Here is a 6,827-nt window from a genome sequence, read left to right on the forward strand (position 1 = left end):
ATAACATTTTGAATTCTTACAGTGAAAGTAATGTATGGACTTCCGTATGTAATATCAATTCCACAGTAAGTGTTGTTGTTGATAATTTATTTAAGAGTTATCATCAGACTTGGCTCAGAAATTTGCATAATGATTTACGAAACCCGGGTTCAGGAAAAAATAAATTCAGAACATATAGAGAATTTAAAACTTCTTTTCACTTTGGAAATTATTTATTGGATATAAGAAATTTTACTTATAGGAAGTGGCTTACAAAACTTCGAATCTCTGATCACAACTTACAAATTGAATTAAGTCGGAGATCAATCCCAAAAGTCCCCGCAAATGAGAGATTTTGTAAGTATTGTAAATCTTCAGTAGAGGATGAATTTCATTATGTAATGATCTGTCCAAAATAAAGCACTTACAGAGAGATGTTATTTTCCTCAATAACTATGCAGCTACAACCAGTGTTTGTTGATCCTTGTATCGTTGAACTGTAAAGGTATTTTTGCCTTACCACACTTAGTTGAACTGTACAGGTATTTTTGCCTTACCACACTTCTTAAGTGTGTTGTTGCGCAATAAACATTATTATTATATGCCATCGATGCTATATAAACGTCTAGGTACATAATGTAGTTTTGAATTGCAGGGCCTATCGGTATCGATCTCTTCACTGTGATAGTCCCCGAATTGGTTCAAATTGGTGAATTTAAAAAAAACTGAGATTATTTGCAATAGTGTCGATTGTGCCTCTTCTATTTCGTACAGACCAATTTGAAATTTGGTAGCCCGGGTGAGAATTTCCTTTCAATCGAACGCTGTACACTTGAGTGTGCGCAGTAGTACAAGTAGGTTCGTATCCGCCAGATTCCAGTTGAAACTCCCCTATATCCTGTATATAGCGTACATCTCACTCACGCGTTTCATATGAAAACAGAACACAAATCATCGCGTTCACCCCACTCAAAAATTCACAAATCACAGACTTGAACCAAGTCTATGACAGTCCCTCACCCAAGCAAGAGGCGAATTGCCATAATAATATCCCGAAAATTCATCGCCAATAATCCCGTCATTACCTAATACTGTGAGCAAACTAACTTCATTTACACTTCGCCACGAAATACATACCGGTGGCGCTTTTCGAGACTGAAGAACAGGCGTTAATAAGAGTACTAGTTAGCATCGGCAAAGTTGTAATGATACAACCTCATGGCTATGTTTTGTATCCGTGACACAGCATTCTTCATTACTATGTTGCTTCCAATCATTTGCCCATCAGTGTGTGTTGTAATCTTGATAGTTAAGTCTACAGAAATATGATCTCCAGCATACACAGTCTGTTCATTCTGCAAATGTTAACTGGTCTTGTATGGATAAAACTCTATCAGGCAGTGTGCGTCAGGAAGTAAGCTTTGTGATATTTAAATAGCTAGTGAAGTATTGCCTGTCGTGATACGCACCATGTTGCTGCAATAGATACTTTATACGATGACATTGTGAAAGCTTTACGTCTTGAAGATGCTGATCACCTTCAAACAAAGTCTGCCAGCAGTGCCCAAAAGTGTGTGCCAGGGTGGAATCAAACGGTGAGGGATTATCACTCATTAGCTCGAGCTGCATTTCTCCTTTGGTGTATCAATGGTAGCCGTCGATATGGCCCTGTGTTTTGGAATCATGAGAAAAACACGCGCAAAATCTAAGTAAGCTCCAAGGCAATGCAGAAAGAAAGACGATCGATCAAATGAGAGACAAGACTATTTCAGACACCCTTAATTAAAAGATTATAGTTTTGGAAACGTATTAGAGGCTCTAAAAAGTCTTCATCTCTCATTCTCTGTTTGGGGTAGTAATGGTCACTCAGATAGTGCACAGGTGTGGCGCGACCACTTCTAAGGATTACAAGCATTGTCATTTGTAACTGATAATAGAAAAGAGTCTTGAGTACGGGATAATATAAAAATCTCGTGTAGTATTATTTGGTCATCGTGTGATCGGAACACCTGCTGAAATTATACCTGGCCTTGCAAAGTTAATTACTGTTGGCAAGGCGGCTAGACCTGACGATATTACTTACATGAAGCATGCGCATTACCGTCTGTCTGTTTTGTCACGTTTTCTGCGATTCATGTTCATTGTTATCTCCCTTCTCGTATGATGGACACTACTTTATAGTTTTACTTGTGAAAGACAGAAATGGTGATGTTACGTACTCCAACAACTACCCAATTGCAATAACGACTTCGATTTCCGAACTGTTCGAAAAAATATTTTTGAAAAATGTAAGCAACATCTCAGCACGGGTGATCGCCAAAACTTTTAGTTTTCTGGTACAGACACTAAGATTATCGTGTAAGATGGGGTTCAGTGCTGTCAGATAGCTTTCTAGTGAAAAATTGTCTGTGAAAAGTTCAGAGAAAGCAACGTTTCGGGTTACTTGACTGAAAGGTTTTACATGGCATCGTGTATTTTGTACATTACATGTAAATTTTGAACAACTTATATTGAATAATTTGAATCGCTTGGTCAAACTATTAAGACGAGTCTAGTAATTCATAAAGCGGTAATTTAGGCAAGAGAATAAAGTAAACGGTTCATCGGAATCGCCGCTTCTACGTTTTTGAAATCCCGAAAAATGACACAGATACTTTAGCATTGTGTGCATTACTTTATTTCAGCGAAGTTCTCTTCAGCCTCTTTCCAAGTAACCATGAATTTCCTGAAAGTGTCGCTGTACAAATATCTGTGGTTGCATGAGTCCAATAGAGACGACTTAAGTGCAGCAACTCTACCAACGCACCTCGGGGACAGACAATCAGACTCTCAAATTTCTACAATTCTTTTCTGATCTACCACTTGTGGGGGCTCATTTTAAAGCTCTTGAAGAAAGAAAAACTTTTACCGTCTTAGTTTTTCGAAAATCCAAAATTTAATTTTCCTCCATAGAGTTAACACAGGGATGGCGGCCATTTTGAATTTCAAAAATTGCAAAATGTTGGGCAATTTGTTTCGCTAGTTCCGAACTTTGCACGGTGACCCCCGATTTTTATTGTTGATTTGGTAAGAGAATGGTTGAAAGTTTCGTTTGAGAAAGTTTAAGCAAAAGTTTAAGTCTTAAGTGCAGCAACTCTACCAACGCATGCTATTTCATTTAAGAATGAAAGACGATCACAGTACAGTGTTGTTAAGGTAATATGCACCTCCAAAGTGAAAGACTTAAACTTTTGCTCAAACTTTCCTCAGTGAAACTTTCAACCATTCTCTTACCAAAGCAAGAATAAAAATCAGGAGTCACGGTGCAAACTTTGGTGCTAGAGAGACAAATAACTTGTGATTTCTCGATATTTGAAATTCAAAATGGCCACCATCCCTGTGTTAACTCTATGGGAAAAAATAAATTTTCGATTTTTGAAAAACTAAGACGGTTAAAATTTTTCTTTCTTCAAGAGCTTAAAATGAGCCCCAACAAGCAGTAGGTCAGAAGAAAATTGATGAAATTTGAAGGCCCAAAATTCTGTCCCCGAGGTGCGTTCTACCTTAAATCATTGACAAATTGTGGCCAGCCAAAAGGCCAATTTATTCATTCAAATAGAAAAAATGAATTAGGCTGATGATAAATTTTTAAATGTTTTCGTTGTGTTGATGAAGCGATTTAGGGATTTTTTCGAAGTGGACAGGGTTTCAACTGTATAAGCCTATCCCTTAGTTTTACCGCCGTTTTGTGTTGCCGAACCGAGGGCTTATACTCGGATGAGTACGATATTTGCAACTGAAGATGACTAGGACGCAATTAGTCACGGATTTTGATTTTGATGTTCAGCGAGCTCAACGCATTTGTATTTCCTCCTACAGGTAAAACTAATCCATGGAAAGAAATAAAGTTTAGATTCAAACTATGGCGGCAAAAAGACCAGGGAAAAAAAGAACAATGCAAAACAGGTACAGAATCGAAAGTTGTTGGTATTTTTATTTTAATCAAACATTGTGACTGTGTTCTTGTTACATTACAACGTGCATAAATATATTTGAAACACTATTTTTTTTTCTTTCCGGTGAAATATATTTGCTAAGAATGCATTGTCATGAAGTGATAGGGTATGACTTATAAAATTCACTCGCACTTCTGGTTCTTTGCACGATATTTTAAACGCTACACGATTAAAAAGGTGTTAAGACATTTTGTCGATTCTGAAAGTCCACATGAATGGTACAACCACCGACGTCCGTTACTGAAAAAAATTCTTCTCGTATCCTCTTCTTTGAAGACTATGACTCGAGAAGATAGTAAAATTTTTATCGTGATTCTTTTCCTTGTCTAGAAATGATTAGTTCCAAAATGATTCCCCACGAATGGTGGACCGAAACCGTCTTGTCAACGTTTGAGTGTCTAAATATCTGTGCCCAAGGCACGTTGTAAGTAAAAGTAGACATTAAAGTAAACATCTTGGAATCTCACTATCGTCTCAAAACGCTGATTATTCGGGCCGAATTCGACGATTTCTTCTTCCCAGCAAACGTAGGAGAGATTTACGAAGGTCAGAAATGATATAAAAATGCAGAAGTGGACTTACACATGCATACAGGAGCTTAATACCACCCCTTTTGAAGAAGAGTAATATGAAAATAATACGGTTAGGACAGTTTGTGCAATTTTTCATCCATACGTAGATGGACCAGTCCGTTATGTGGATGACAACATAGAATATGACAACAACTAGTGTCTGTTTGAATGACTTGACTTCATTTTTTGTCAGCGTTGGTTGCTTCGTGGTCATCTGTTGGGTTTGCATCAGTATGCGACGATTCTGTTCTCTCACCGTCTTAATGATGAATCCGTTGGTAGTGACGATTATTGAAAAAGGTAGGACGACACCGATCAGGAAACCAAGGAGAGCGATGGTAGAGGATGACGATGACTGTCTCACTAATATCGGGTAGAGATAGTCGCACAATGAATACTCTACTCCGCGGGAAACATTAACTACGGTTATCATGGAAACAAACCACCATGATGCCAAAATCGCTATTAAGGTACGTCTTACGTTGAAATAACTGAAGTATCGATAGGGAAAATAAATATATGTAAACTTCTCGACAGACATCATGGCGATGGTGAAAGTGTTTTCGTTAAACACCACAAACAACGCTCTACGCAGGTATAGACCACATGTATTTGGTACAAAAAATATCGGAACATACGACAGAGCTCCTATTGCAGTGAGAAAGTTACAGACACAGAGGTTTAGCAAAAGTAAGCTGGATAGCTTCCTTCGAAGTTGTCTGTCCGTCAAAATTGGCACAACAGTGAGCGTGTTGGTAAGAATTATGAAGAATGAACACAATGCATACACGGATGCGATGACCACGAGATCCTCATAATGAAAGTGGGAGTTGGAATCGTCTCCTGATGTCGAATTCTTGGTGATGTATCTCATATCGACTTGGACCATAGTTCCCTCTATGAAAAACTACCTTTGGTGAGCCTTAGAAGAGATACACGGAGTCAGGCAGTCATAGTGATGAGGAGCATCCATGAACTTGCGACATTACCTGAAAGCCGGTCTTGAAGACGTGCATGAAGATGATTAATATACGGCAATACATAAAATCTTTGCTAGTCGTAAACAAATGCATTCATAATGAAGTCATTGACTGGATCAGTGGATGCTGACGAAGAATCAGCCCAAAGTTCGTAGTCATGGTAAAGAGCTAAACCGAAGGCGCTGGGTGTGACCAAATGTTCATTTCAATACTTGTCATTTGGAAAATTGACAATTTGAATAGGTACAGGAAGGTTTAATGCTTTAAGTCAGCTGCTTTCCGAACCGACACGACTTGTATATGTACAATTCGTTGTATCTAAGAAACCGTGTAAAAAACATTCAGAGTGTCCAATAAAAGTTCAAAAGGCAAAATTTCTCGTTATATTCGGAGGGATTTTACAGCTCAATTGGATTAATGAACGCCACTTTGTAGTTATAGGTCAATGACAGTGAGGCATTTAAAGGGAAAAATAGTAAAGTACTTCAAGACCAAAGGTCATTATCTTTTTGCATGTCTCTAATTAACATCCTATAATTGCTAAGTATAAAATATAACCTGTAACTATGCCACAAAATTGCAGGTGCATGTTAATATGAAACCTGATAAGTACGTTTTGCCTTGAGACAAAAGGTATTTCAGGCCATGATGAAAGGAAAGGGGCAATTCTACATTTAAGGTATATCTTTTTTGTCCCAATGGGCGAAGTCAAGGGGGACTTATGGATTAGATGGCGTGCGTGCGCCCGTGTGCCTTTGCGTCTACGGAGAATTCTCGGACATAATCGAGCCGATTTCTTAGAAAACTTGGTACAAGGAAAATACGCTACGGCGTACATACACGTTGATTCTTTTTGATAGGATCCAATATGGCCGCCAGGCAATTATGTGTCCTGTTTTTTCATGTCTACAAACAATAAGCAGAGTGTCTCGACAGGTGTCATCCAAACTTGACACAAGGACTATCCACTATGAATGGAAAAAATTAATTTTTCAATTTGATCAATATGGCCACCACATGGCCATTGTGTACAAAATCTGTGACATAAAACGCCTGCTCCAGACAGAAAGGGAAATCTGTGTTTTGTATCTCCATACGCATTCGTTTAGTATAATCACACCTCTCTTTTTAATACGTTCACTCGAACAAGAAATCAAGAACATATCGCAGTGCGCCTGCTTGTCATCAGACAATTTGAGTGCCTTTAGGATCTAGCTATGGCCAAAAGTTGCTGATTTAACATTTTTTTACATTTATTACACGAAAAGTCTGCACGAAATACATTCTAAGATCGGTGCTTG

This window comes from Ptychodera flava, chromosome 12 (genome assembly GCF_041260155.1).
Source record: "Ptychodera flava strain L36383 chromosome 12, AS_Pfla_20210202, whole genome shotgun sequence".
Taxonomy (NCBI): Eukaryota; Metazoa; Hemichordata; class Enteropneusta; family Ptychoderidae; genus Ptychodera; species Ptychodera flava.